Source organism: Phyllobates terribilis, unplaced genomic scaffold (genome assembly GCF_046119375.1).
Source record: "Phyllobates terribilis strain yellow unplaced genomic scaffold, ASM4611937v1 Scaffold_4__5_contigs__length_816908805, whole genome shotgun sequence".
In the NCBI taxonomy this organism is placed as follows: Eukaryota; Metazoa; Chordata; class Amphibia; order Anura; family Dendrobatidae; genus Phyllobates; species Phyllobates terribilis.
The window spans coordinates 731,627,563-731,642,674 of record NW_027362764.1 but is presented as its reverse complement, the minus strand read 5'-3'; the positions used below and the strand labels follow the sequence as shown (position 1 = coordinate 731,642,674).

At 36.1% G+C, this 15,112-nt stretch overlaps 1 protein-coding gene across 7 annotated transcripts in view; it reads left to right on the top strand.

Moving 5' to 3' along the window:
• CSMD3 (CUB and Sushi multiple domains 3) overlaps window positions 1-15,112 on the top strand; it is a 2,085,767-nt gene that overhangs the window by 399,747 nt on the left and 1,670,908 nt on the right. The window lies entirely within an intron of this gene.

Here is a 15,112-nt window from a genome sequence, read left to right as displayed (position 1 = left end):
ATCTTATATGCTCTAGTGTAGGGTATTTCATCTTATATACCCTAGTATAAGTTATTTCTTCTTATATACTCTAGTGTAGGGTATTTCTTCTTACAAACGCTAATATAGGGTATTTCTTCTTTTTTTTCACTGGGATGATGGATGAGAAGGTGATCTTCTCATCCATCATCCCAGTGGATGGCCATGGAACAATGAGGTGGAATAAGATTCTACAGGTGAACAACTGGCTACGTCGATGGTGCCGTCAACAAGGATTTGGATTTCTGGATCACGGAATGAATTACCTATACGATGGACTACTTGCTAGAGATGGGGTGCACCTTACGAAGACTGGAAAACATGTATTTGGAAGTCGCCTTGCTACACTCATCAGGAGAGCTTTAAACTAGAACAATGTGGGAAGGGAAGCAAAAGGCCAGAAAAAGCCATACAGCTGACAAATACTATTGAGATCTCTGCTACTGGAAGTGGAAAGGAAGAACAAAGACAAAACAATTTAAATAATAAAAATATGGGAGGAAGAGAAACCAATCACAAACTAAAATGTTTTTATACAAATGCACAAAGCATGGGCAACAAACAAGGAGAATTGGAACTACTAACGCAGGAAAAGGAATATGATGTTATTGGAATCACTGAAACTTGGTGGGACGATACACATGATTGGAATAAAAGGCTGAAAGGATACAACTTATTTGCAAGAAACAGACTTGATAAACGAGGAGGAGATGTCGCATTGTATGTTAGAAAAGCGTATATCTGCACAGAGATTGAAGCTTCAGAGACTGGGAGTTCTGTGGAAACTGTTTGGGTAAGAATACAAGGAGAGAACAACGGAAAGGACACCATTGTAGGCATTTACTACAGGCCACCTGGGCAAGCTGAAGATATGGATGAACTCTTTATGTATCAAATGACCAAGTTCTCCAAAAAATATGACGTAGTGGTCATGGGAGATTTCAACTATCCAGACATTTGTTGGGAATCTCTCTCAAGTAAAACTAACAGGTCAAGCAAATTCTTATCCTCTCTTGCTGACAACTTTATCTTCCAAAAGGTAGGGGAGAAAACAAGGGGATCTGCTACTTTGGATCTAATCCTTATAAACAGGGAGGAAATGGTTGAGGAGGTAAAGGTGGCTGGGACGCTAGGAGGCAGCGATCATGCTATTATAGAATTTTGGATAACTAGAGGAGGAAGACATGTGAAGACTCAAACTTCAAGGTTAGATTTTAGAAAGGCAGATTTTAAGAGACTCAGAAAGAGAATAGGAGGGATCCAATGGCTGGATGTCCTTAAGGACAAAAATGTCCAGGAAGGATGGGAAATTTTTAAAAATGAGATTCTCAAAGCACAATCGTTAACAATCCCGAAAAGTAGGAAGAATGGGAAGCATTTAAGGAAACCAGGATGGATGAACACAGAACTTAAACACATGCTAAAAAGAAAGAAAGAAATGTTTATTAAATGGAAAGAGGGAGGCATATCTAAAGAAGATTATAATGCAGTCTGCAGATCCTGTAGGGCACGTATCAGGTTAGCTAAAGCTGACAATGAATTAAGGCTTGCAAGAGATGTCAAAAGCAATAAAAAAGGATTTTGGGGGTATGTCAAAAGTAAAAGAAAAGTCAAAGATGCTATAGGATTTTTACAGGATGAAAATGGAGAAATGGTAAGAGAGGATGTTGAGAAGGCCGAACTTTTTAATTCCTATTTTGCATCTGTTTTCTCTCAGAAAGAAAATGTAACATCAACTGATCTTCACTGTCCTTTTAGAGGAATAGAGGAATCCAAGTTATCTGTAAACAGAAAGATTGTGAGGGAATATTTAGATAACATAAATGAGTTCAAGTCTCCAGGTCCAGATGAATTACACCCCAGAGTACTGAAGGAGATCATAGAAGAAATTTTAGAACCACTCTCCATAATCTTTGAAAATTCTTGGAGAACAGGAGAAGTCCTAGAAGACTGGAGAAGAGCAAATGTTGTTCCTATCTTCAAAAAGGGGAAGAAGGTGGACCCAGGGAACTATAGGCCGGTGAGTCTGACTTCTATACCAGGAAAGATCTTTGAACAAATTATTAAACAACATGTATGTAAGTACATGGATAAGAATGAAGTGATTAACCAGAGTCAGCATGGGTTTGTAACTAACAAGTCATGTCAGACTAACTTAATTTCCTTCTATGACAGAATCACTGACTGGGTGGATCAGGGAAATGCTGTAGATATAGTATATCTTGACTTCAGCAAAGCATTTGACAAAGTATCTCACACCATCCTTATTGAAAAAATGACCAAGTATGCAATGGACCAGGCAACTGTTAGGTGGATTCATAACTGGCTTAGTGATCGGACTCAAAGGGTGGTTGTAAATGGCTTCACATCCAGCTGGATGAATGTCTCAAGTGGGGTACCACAGGGCTCCGTCCTGGGACCTGTATTGTTCAACATCTTTATCAATGATTTAGATGAAGGAATTGAGGGTAAACTGATTAAATTTGCTGATGACACAAAGCTAGGAGGGATAGCTAATACTAGAGAAGAGAGAGAGAGGATTCAAAAAGACCTAAATAAACTGGAGCAGTGGGCAGCAACCAACAGAATGGTTTTGAACAGGGAAAAATGCAAAGTACTACATCTGGGCAATAAAAATGAAAAAAGCATATACAGAATGGGAGGAATAGAGCTTAGCAACAGTACATGTGAAAAAGACTTAGGTATACTAATAGATCATAGACTGAACATGAGTCAACAGTGTGATGCAGCAGCAAAAAAGGCAAATACAATTCTGGGATGTATTAACAGAAGCATACAGTCTAGATCACGTGAAGTCATTATCGGTCTTTACTCCTCTTTGGTCAGACCTCATCTGGAATACTGTGTACAATTTTGGGCACCACATTTTAAAAAAGACATAGACAAACTGGTGCAAGTTCAGAGAAGAGCGACCAGAATGGTGACTGGTCTGCAAACCATGTCCTATGAGGAACGGTTGCAGGATTTGGGAATGTTTAGCTTACAAAAAAGAAGACTGAGAGGAGACTTAATAGCTGTCTACAAATATGTCAAGGGCTGTCACATTGTAGAAGGATCATCTTTATTCTCATTTGCACAAGGAAAGACTAGAAGCAATGGGATGAAACTAAATGGGAGGAGACACAGATTAGATATTAGAAAAAACTTTTTGACAGTTAGGGTGATTAATGAGTGGAACAGGCTGCCACGAGAGGTGGTGAGTTCCCCTTCAATGGACGTCTTCAAACAGAGGCTGGACAGACATCTGTCTGAGATGATTTAGTGAATCCTGCTTTGAGCAGGGGGTTGGACCAGATGACCCAGAAGGTCCCTTCCAACTCTACCATTCTATGATTCTATATGCTCTAGTGTAGGGTATTTCGTCTTACATACTCTAATATAGGGTATTTCATCTTATATACCCTAGTATAGGGTATTTCTTCTTATATACTCTATTATATGGTATTTCTTCTTATATGCTCTAGTGTACGGTATTTCTTCTTATATACCCTAATATAGGATATTCTTCTTATATACTCTAGTATAGGGTATTTCTTCTTATATACTGTAGTGTAGGGTATTTCGTCTTACATACTCTAATATAGGGTATTTCATCTTATATACCAAAGTATAGGGTATTTCTTCTTATATGCTCTAGTGTCGGGAATTTCTTCATATATACTCTATTATATGGTATTTCTTCTTATATACTCTAGTGTAGAGAATTTCTTCTTATATACTCTAGTGTCAGGTATTTCTACTTACAGATTCTAGTATAGGGTATTTCATCTTATATGCTCTAGTGTAGGGTATTTCATCTTAAATACCCTAGTATAAGGTATTTCTTCTTATATACTCTAGTGTAGGGTATTTCATCTTATATACCCTAGTATAAGGTATTTCTTCTTATATACTCTAGTGTAGGTTATTTCTTCTTACAAACGCTAATATAGGGTATTTCTTCTTATATGCTCTAGTATACAGTATTTCTTCTTACAAACGCTAATATAGGGTATTTCATCTTATATACACTAGTATAGGGTATTTCTTCTTATATACTCTAGTGTAGGATATTTCTTCTTACATATTCTAGTATAGGGTATTTCATCTTATACAGTTATATGAAAAAGTTTGGGCACCCCTATTAATCTTAAGCTTAATGTTTTTTAAAAATTGGTGTTTTTGCAACAGCTATTTCAGTTTGATATATGTAATAACTGTTGGACACAGTAATGTTTCTGCCTTGAAATGAGGTTTATTGTACTAACAGAAAATGTGCAATCTGCATTAAAACAAAATTTGACAGGTGCATAAGTATGGGCACCTCACCAGAAAAGTGACATTAATATTTAGTAGATCCTCCTTTTGCAAAAATAACAGCCTCTAGTCTTTTCCTGTAACTTTTAATGATTTCCTGGATCCTGGATGAAGGTATTTTTGACCATTCCTCTTTACAAAACAATTCCAGTTCAGTTAAGTTTGATGGTCGCCGAGCATGGACAGCCCTCTTCAAATGATCCCACAGATGTTCAATGATATTCAGGTCTGGGGACTGGGATGGCCATTCCAGAACATTGTAATTGTTCCTCTGCATGAATGCCTGAGTAGATTTGGAGCGGTGTTTTGGATCATTGTCTTGGTGAAAGATCCATCCCCTGCGTAACTTCAACTTTGTCACTGATTCTTGAACATTATTGTCAAGAATCTGCTGATACTGAGTGGAATCCATGCGTCCCTCAACTTTAACAAGATTCCCGGTGCCGGCATTGGCCACACAGCCCCAAAGCATGATGGAACCTCCACCAAATTTTACTGTGGGTAGCAAGTGTTTTTCTTGGAATGCTGTGTTTTTTTGCCGCCATGCATAACGCCTTTTTGTATGACCAAACAACTCAATCTTGGTTTCATCAGTCCACAGGACCTTCTTCCAAAGAGAAATTGGCTTCTCCAAATGTGCTTTTGCATACCTCAGCCGACTCTGTTTGTGGCGTGCTTGCAGAAATGGCATCTTTCGCATCACTCTCCCATACAGCTTCTCCTTGTGCAAAGTGCGTTGTATAGTTGACCGATGCACAGTGACACCATCTGCAGCAAGTTGATGCTGCAGCTTTCTGGAGGTGGTCTGAGGATTGTCCTTGACTGATCTCACCATTCTTCTTCTCTGCCTTTCTGATGTTTTTCTTGGCCTGCCACTTCTGGCCTTAACAAGAACTGTCCCTGTGTTCTTCCATTTCCTTACTATGTTCCTCACAGTGGAAACTGACAGATTAAATCTCTGAGACAGCTTTTTGTATCCTTCCCCTGAACAACTATGTTGAATAATCTTTGTTTTCAGATCATTTGACAGTTGTTTTGAGGAGCCGATGATGCCACTCTTCAGAGGAGATTCAAACAGGAGAACAACTTGCAAGTGGCCACATTAAGTAGCTTTTCTCATGATTGCATACACCTGGCTATGAAGTTCAAAGCTCAATGAGGTTACAAAACCAAAAAAGGGGCTTTAGTAAGTCAGTAAAAAGTAGGTAGGAGTATTTAAAACAAGAAAATGATAAGGGTGCCCATACTTATGCACCTGTCAAATTTTGTTTGAATGCAGATAGCAAATTTTCTGTTAGTACAATAAACCTCATTTCAAGGCAGAAACATTACTATGTCCAACAGTTATTACATATATCAAACTGAAATAGCTGTTGCAAAAACACCAATTTTTAAAAAACATTAAGCTTAAGATTAATAGGGGCGCCCAAACTTTTTCATATAACTGTATGCTCTAGTGTAGGGAATTTCTTCTTATATACTCTAGTATAAGGTATTTCTTCTTATATACTATAGTGTAGGGTATTTCTTCTTACAAACGCTAATATAGGGTATTTCTTCTTATATACTCTAGTATAGGGTATTTCTTCTTATATACTCTAGTTTAGGGTATTTCTTCTTATATACTCTAGTGTAGGATATTTCTTCTTACATATTCTAGTATAGGGTATTTCATCTTATATGCTTTAGTGAAGGGTATTTCTTCTTACAAATGCTAATATAGGGTATTTCTTCTTATATACTTTAGTATAGGGTATTTCTTCTTATATACTCTAGTTTAGGGTATTTCTTCTTATATACTCTAGTGTAGGATATTTCTTCTTACATATTCTAGTATAGGGTATTTCATCTTATATACTCTAGTATAGGGTATTTCATCTTATATACTCTAGTGTAGAGAATTTCTTCTTATATACTCTAGTGTCAGGTATTTCTACTTACATATTCTAATTTAGGGTATTTCATCTTATATACCCTAGTATAAGGTATTTCTTCTTATATACTCTAGTGTAGAGAATTTCTTCTTATATGCTCAAGTGTCAGGTATTTCTACTTACATATTCTAGTATAGGGTATTTCATCTTATATGCTATAGTGTAGGGTATTTCATCTTATATACCCTAGTATAAGGTATTTCTTCTTATATACTCTAGTGAAGGGTATTTCTTCTTACAAACGCTAATATAGGGTATTTCTTCTTATATGCTCTAGTGTAGGGTATTTCGTCTTACATACTCTAATATAGGGTATTTCATCTTATATACCCTAGTATAGGGTATTTCTTCTTATATACTCTATTATATGGTATTTCTACTTACATATTCTAGTATAGGGTATTTCATCTTTTATGCTCTAGTGTAGGGTATTTCTTCTTATATACCCTAGTATAGGGTATTTCTTCTTATATACTCTAGTGTCGGGAATTTCTTCTTATATACTCTATTATATGGTATTTCTTCTTATATGCTCTAGTGTACGGTATTTCTTCTTATATACCCAAATATAGGATATTCTTCTTATATACTCTAGTATAGGGTATTTCTTCTTATATACTGTAGTGTAGGGTATTTCGTCTTACATACTCTAATATATTGTATTTCATCTTATATACCCTAGTATAGGGTATTTCTTCTTATATACTCTAATATATTGTATTTCATCTTATATACCCTAGTATAGGGTATTTCTTCTTATATACTCTAGTGTCGGGAATTTCTTCTTATATACTCTAGTGTAGGATATTTCTTCTTACATATTCTAGTATAGGGTATTTCATCTTATATACTCTAGTATAGGGTATTTCTTCTTATATACTCTAGTGTAGGATATTTCTTCTTACATATTCTAGTATAGGGTATTTCTTCTTATATACTCTAGTATAGGGTATTTCTTCTTATATACTCTAGTGTAGGATATTTCTTCTTACATATTCTAGTATAGGGTATTTCATCTTATATACTCTAGTGTAGAGAATTTCTTCTTATATACTCTAGTGTCAGGTATTTTTACTTACATATTCTAGAATAGGGTATTTCATCTTATATGCTCTGGTGTCGGGAATTTAGTCTTATATACTCTATTATATGGTATTTCTTCTTATATACTCTAGTGTAGGGTATTTCTTCTTACATACTCTAATAAAGGGTATTTCTTCTTATATGCTCTAGTGTAGGGTATTTCATCTTATATACTCTAATATAGGGTATTTCTTCTTATATGCTCTAGTGTAGGGTATTTCTTCTTATATACCCTAGTGTCGTGTACTTCTTCTTATATACTCTAGTATAGGGTATTTCTTCTTATTTACTCTAGTGCAGAGTATTTCTTCTTATATACTCTAGTGTAGGGAATTTCTTCTTACATACTCTAATATAGGGTATTTCTTCTTATATGCTCTAGTGTAGGGTATTTCTTTTTATATACCCTAATATAGGATATTCTTCTTATATACTCTAGTGTAGGAAATTTCTTCTTACATACTCTAATATAGGGTATTTCTTCTTATATACTCTAGTGTAGGGTATTTCTTCTTATATACTCTAGTGTAGGATATTTCCTCTTACATATTCTAGTAAAGGGTATTTCATCTTATATGCTCTAGTATAGGGTATTTCTTCTTATATACTCAAGTGTAGAGAATTTCTTTTTATATACTCTAGTGTCAGGTATTTCTACCTACATATTCTAGTATAGGGTATTTCATCTTATATGCTCTAGTGTAGGGTATTTCATATTATATACTCTAGTGTAGGGTATTTCTTCTTACATACTCTAATATAGGGTATTTCTTCTTATATGCTCTAGTGTACGGTATTTCTTCTTATATACCCTAGTATAGGGTATTCTTCTTATATACTCTAGTGTCGGAAATTTCTTCTTATATACTCTAGTATATGGTATTTCTTCTTATATACTCTAGTGTAGAGAATTTCTACTTATATACTCTAGTGTCAGGTATTTCTACTTACATATTCTAGTATAGGGTATTTCATCTTATATGCTCTAGTGTAGGGTATTTAATCTTATATACTCTAGTATAGTGTATTTCTTCTTATATACTCTAGTGTAGGGTATTTCTTCTCACATACTCTAATATAGGGTATTTCTTCTTATATGCTCTTGTGTAGGGTATTTCTTCTTATATACCCTAGTATAGGGTATTTCTTCTTATATACCCTTGTGTAGGGTATTTCTTCTCATATGCTCTAGTGTCAGGTATTTCTACTTACATATTCTAGTATAGGTTATTTCATCTTATATACCGTAGTATATGGTATTTCTTCTTATATACTCTAGTGTAGGTTATTTCTTCTTACATACTCTAATATAGGGTATTTCTTCTTATATACTCTAGTGTAGGGTATTTCTTCTTATATACTCTAGTGTAGGATATTTCATCTTACATACTCTAATATAGGGTATTTCTTCTTATATACTCTAGTGTAGGGTATTTCTTCTTATATGCTCTACGATAAGGTATTTCTTCTTATATAATCTAGTTTTTTATGCTCTAAGGTGGCGTACGTGGTCTGTGGACCCACTGTGCCACGGATCTGACTTACCCTGGAGGCTAAGCAGCTACCCTGGTGTTTGCTGGAGCTTCTTGTGGTGAGCTCAGGCTTGTGCGGCAGGTAGTTGCAAGGTACCACTCCAGGGCACATCCAACAGTAGCTGCTGACCCCAAAGGGCAGAGACAATACTAAAGAGCAGAACGGCCACTTTAGTCAAGTTCAGACAGGATGGCCATTTGGGACAGGGATGGACTGTGTAGACAGGACGGCCACTGGGACAGAGTTCAGACTCACTGGTCTTGGGTAACAGGCTGGTACCACCAATGTGGCCATGGGGTACAGGTACCATAGATGCAGCTTAAGGTTCAGGGTTCTGGCCTGGCTGCTCAGCCCTCAAGGTGGCAGACAGGTGCCGCAGATGCGGTTACAGGATATGGACAACAAGTCTGGACTAAGGGACATAGGATACAGGACACTGGATAACTGTAACAGGCTAGGGGAGGGGGACATGGCAACATCTAATTTTTTGTTCCTAAAAGCATTCTCCAGCCACACTATCTGAGCAAATAAATACTGATTGGTAATTTAGTTACATGTTACTGACAGGTCTGCGCATAGGTTTGTTAAACAGCCCTGGGGACATAATACTGTAATTTTGAGCAGAGTAGTTATGAATCCAGCTCTTGGGTGAGAGAGGAAACACTCACTAGAAAGCAGCAGCCATGTCCGTATGCCTCCCTCTGCCTCTCTCCTCCTCCCCTTGCTCCTTTCAAACACTTCAATAAGGAGCTATAATCTGATTCTTCATTGAGCTGGCAGTCTGTCTTGGCTTAAGTAGAAAGGATGTTAACAATATTTCTGAGTTATTATTGAGTTCAAGAGGAAGAAGAAGTGGCTAATTTCTAAAGAAAACAAAGCACATTGCTCAAATAACATGTTCATATTACAAAGTATTTTATATTTCTTTGTGCTGTAGATTAATAGACAGTTTAAGAACCAGAAAGGCAAAGTTGACATGAACAATTAAAAATTTCCAAACAGAATGTCATTGATAGTTGCAAAATTTTTTTTACACATTTTAAATATATTTATTTACAATAAACATATGTGTAGATGCAAAGAAGAGAAATTTCTTATTTTTAATGCAAAATGCTAGCAATAGTGATGAGCGAGTATGTTTTGTTAACACTTTCGCCCAGTATACTCGGCCGAGCACCGAGTATTTAGAGCGTGCTCGGGCTTTAAGTTTTCCTCGCTCCATGAACATTACTTGCAACTGTTTAACAGATTTAATACATGTGAGGAATGCTGGAAAAACAGGCATTCCTCACATGTATTAAATCTGTCAAACAGTCGCAAATCATGTTCACAGAGCAATGAAAACTTAAAGCTCGGGCAAGCTATAAATACTCGGTGCTGGGCCGAGTATACTCAGCGAAAGGGTTAACAAAACATACTCGCTCATCACTAGCTAGCAAAATCCTTGCTCAAATTGCTTGATCTATGCAACAATTGTCCTTTTAATCCATTAAGATACCATCTCATCCATCCAAAATTAAAAGTATGTGCTGAAAAAAATCTTCACTTTTTCCTTTATCTAAGTAAAAACATTACATTCATATTAGATTTTTCTGAGTAGGACAAAGTAAAATGCCAAGTTTTCTATTAAAGGCACAAAATTGAAATGCTCAACTTGCATAAAAGATACTGAATTTGCATTCTATGGGGAGGAATAAGAGCTATTGAGAACTTATGTCTTTGTTTGTTTGCTTGTTTTCTTTTTAAAGCTAATCCTCTTTCTCCACTCATCTCAGGATATGTCAAGACAAAAGGAAATGTAAGGAAGGACACATGTTATACATCAAAGTATGTACATAAATACAGATACAGCAATGGTTATTAAGCAGCACAGGTAATAAAAGTATATTAGAAAAACAATTGTTAAGAGTTAGGACTTAGGACATATTAAAGGGGGTCAAATAGTAATGAAAAATAGCTTTAATAACTTGTCACCCAAGGTTATCTCACAAAAAAAAGAGATAAAGGTTATAGACAACTATGGCATGGAAAAAAATGAGTTTTACTGTACATATGTCAATGATTACCTTTAGTCAATTTAATTACACTAATTTTCCATAGTAAAGATATATCAAAATGTAAAATTAGTAGAGATGAACGAATCTGACTACATTTGTTTTCAGCAGATCGCTCGAAATTGGCAGGAAAATTCAATTTGTATCAAAGTCATTTGATTTCAATTGAATGTTCCCAATAGTGCTCAGGAGTCTCTACGAATTCCAAAGCTTAATAAATTTATTCTATTAAAAAAATTAAATGAATACACTCTTTGACACTCCCATGCACCTCCGCCATCACAGCTTGTCATCTAGTTCTTCACATTGTCCACCTCTTCTTTGTGCGTTCCACTATCACGTAACATTCTCTGTGGTCTTCTTCACTCTGCATTGGACTTTCAGGGTCCGAGCAAGCCTCTTATGTCGTTGCACAAGTTGTGAGGTCTTGTCAACACCTTGGGAATGTTGTAACATTGTGACATTTGCCAGTGTGTTTGACGTGACATCAACTCGGCACCGGATGAAGGAGTGTGGAATGCTGAAGAGGATGTGGCATAGAAGAAGGTGAGAATTATTTTTAACCCTATTCCTGGCTCCCTATAATTCAGCAGAGTGGCAGCCAGATGTCTGCCGTTTTGCTGAATTTGCTTGAAGCTAAATTAATAAAATATAAATTTAAGAGAGTATATTTTTTTATAAATTTCGATGCAACTTTAATTCACCTTGAACAAATTAGTTCATCTCTAAAAGGTAGCTCATTTGTTTGCACATCCCCGTGGGTTAAAATGTAGCTTAAATAGGGCAAGCTATGAATACACCAGACTACATACCTTTTGCATTATACTGAATAGTTTATTTAAATACCAGACCCCTCATTCTTCCCCATAGAATGCCAACACAATATCTTTTTAGCAAGATGGACTTTTGATTTTTTTGTACATTTAATAGAAAGTGAGGTACTTGACTTTATCCTATTTAGCTTTGCTGAAAAATATAGTATGAATGTAATGTTTTTACTTAGTCAGCTAAAAGAATAAGTGAAGTTTGTTTCAGAAGATTTTTTGGATTTTGGATGGATGAGATGGTATCTTAATAAAAATAAGGGATTAATAGGACAACTTCTACATGGATCGAGAAGTTTAGAGAACCTTTATATATACATGATTGATAGGGAGATTTGAATGCAGATGTTCAGCACTCACATTCCCTTTTCTCAGGTAAGGTTAAACTTTGAAATTCATCTAAGGTGAAAAGTTTGGTGCTGACACTTTAGCTTTTAGGAAAAGCTTTACCATTTACTACATTAACAAATAAGTTGACTTATGTACATTGTGTAAGAGCACGTTCACACTGTGGCCATTTCACAGTCAAAAGCCAAGAAAAAAAGCAAAATGAGCATAGACCCTGTAGCAAGTAAATTAGTATATAGTAATAGTACATGTACATAATGTAGGGTACTTAGTTATCTCTATTTAAATCAAAAAAGTGTAAAAATCAAAAGAGCTGACACCTTGAGGTGTCACCATTTGATAATCTTGGTTAACACCTTTATACACAATTAGAAAGACTTAGGCAATGTAAGGACAAATTGTACACATATCCATTTACGCCGCTTTTTAAATCTAAATAAAAGTTATGCTTTAGGGCTTGCTAGTGAGGGTTCTTTTAGATTATCCCATTATCCCCATTTTGTCTGAAATACATGTAACATTGCACCAGGATGGCTAGTCCAAAGAAGAACAGTGGATGCCATCACGTAAGAGGCAATACTCACGGCTCCTGTGCAGCGGCCACTAGTAATTAGTGTAGACTTACAGTGTTCAAGATGAGAATGAAACAGGCGTCACTGTTTTCATTGTTAAAAATACCGGATTTCGTAGATGTTTCTTTTAGGTGCAGCTGGCATGAGTGTGCAACTGAAGGATGGGTCTGAATGTACATAAATTCTAGACATCAGGCGTGCTGCCAATGAGTTATGGTCATACCACACACAGAAATACATCCTGCAAAGCCTCTGGAATTATTGAGTGATGATTGATGAATGGATCTGCTGGAAATAAGCTGCTTAGTGTCAAGATATAAAATTGAGGAAAACCAATTAGCTGCTATTAACTGGAAATAGTAGCTCTTAAATATCAGTGAGACCATCCTGGTGTTGTATAATTGTACGTGACATGGCTGCGTCAGAGAAAGACTCTACAATGCAGATGAGTGCAATAATTCTAAAGTAGTAGTGAGAAAGTAAAACACCAAAAGAAGAATGAGGATAGAAAAAAACATAATTTTAAAAAGCTATTTTATTCGAGAATACCCCATTTAGAAAAAAGTACTACATGGCTTATAAGTAGGCATTCTCAAACAAGTGCTTTTTTACTGATAGTACATACAAAAATGTATGGCACTGTAAAAATACCATACCAAAAATACCATGAATGGCTTGAAGGGGTTGCCAACCACTGAATAACACCTTCTTAAATTCTATAGTTCCTAAGGTAAATAAAAAAACATATACGGTACTCGCCTCTCATATCAGCACCATTGAAGTGATGTAGCTACATAGCTACTGTTTTTTATAGTGGTCATGGGATATTGTTATGTCACGAGGCAGCTGCAGCCAGTCAATGGGCTGCAGCCTTCAAACTTTCCTCAAATTGAATTCTTTAGCATTTAGAAAGGGGATGTGCAGTAGTGAACAATCTCTTTAATCCGATAAATTAAAAGGCTTTGATCAAGAGAATGCAAGGAAGCAAAAATGAAGATTATTTTTTTCAATTTTAAGACAAAAATATGCTTCAATTGCTATGAATTTAAATATTAAAATATTGCAATTAGACGTGAACAAATCTAATTGAGTGGAATTGATTTCTACACTACTTGAACGTACAAAAAGCCACATTTTTGAGAATATGTATTTTTGTAAATTCACACCACATGGATTCAGCAAAGTGGAAGCCATATGGCAGCCAAAAAGCTTATACTCACCTCATTGCTCAGCAGTCCACCGCCACCACTGCTCGCTGCCCACCATCTGATCTGCAGAGCAGGCTTTTCTTTACCCGGTAGACGGCTGGCAAAATTTTAAAAGGCAAAAAAACTCATATTCATCTCACCGCCTACCAGTCTGTCCCCTCCATTGCTTGCTGCCCGTCATCTTGTTTTCAGAGCCAACTTTTCTTTCAACCATCATGTGCTGCATCTTCAAGTCTGTTCACTGTAAGCCAGAACTTCTGCCCAAGACCAAGCCTCTGAGGTCACTGTGAATTATACATCAAGACATCATCATGATGTGCAATACACAATGACCTCTGATGCCTGGTCGCTGCTAGAAGTCCCAACCTACAGTAAACAAATCAAAAGTGCAACAGTGGAAAAAAGAGAATTGGATGTTCAAGGGTCCTCAGGGTCTCTTCTAATCATAATTCCTGTCTGCTCACTCTGGGCTAGGACTTCTTGCCTTCACCAAATCTCAGAGATCACTGTACATTGCACTTCCATAATTTCATGACATGTGATGTGAAGTAACCTCTGAGGTCTGGTTTCTGCCGAAGAACCCAGAGTAGAATGAACAAGCCAGGTGATGCATCGCTCGATGGGGGAAATAAAAAGCAGCTCTGAGGATGGGATGGTGGACAGGAACCAGCGGAAGGATAAGAAAGGTGAGCGGTGAGGTGTGTATACTTTTTTACATCTTACATTTATTGTGCTCTGTGGTCTGGAGAGAGCCCAGTGCATAATTAGGGACAATCAATTTGCAGAAAATAAATTCTCTGCTAATTGAATTTCCTAGGAAAAGTTGTCAGATTTGGTGAAATCAAATTTTGTCGGATTCGTTCATCTGTAATTGTATTGCCTTGAGATTGTCATCTGATTGTATTGCAAATACAATAAGATCTGTTGTAAGATTTTATGAGGACAATAAGAATAATATGAGACAAGTTATCATTTATTGCTAATAGTATCTAATTAGTTAATCTATTTTCTCACATTTTTTTTCAACTTCACATTATACAGGTTTTTTTTAGTATATCCCTATCACTCAATACATCCAGAGACATGTCATGATGTAAAGTTTAAATGATTTGTCAATTTAGACAGTAACATACTCAGTACCAAACCTGTGAGTAACTAGAAGTAGTAAGATTGGTCAAAGCTCATTCTGCAGGTAGTAGTGTGAGTTTCAATTTTCTTTTT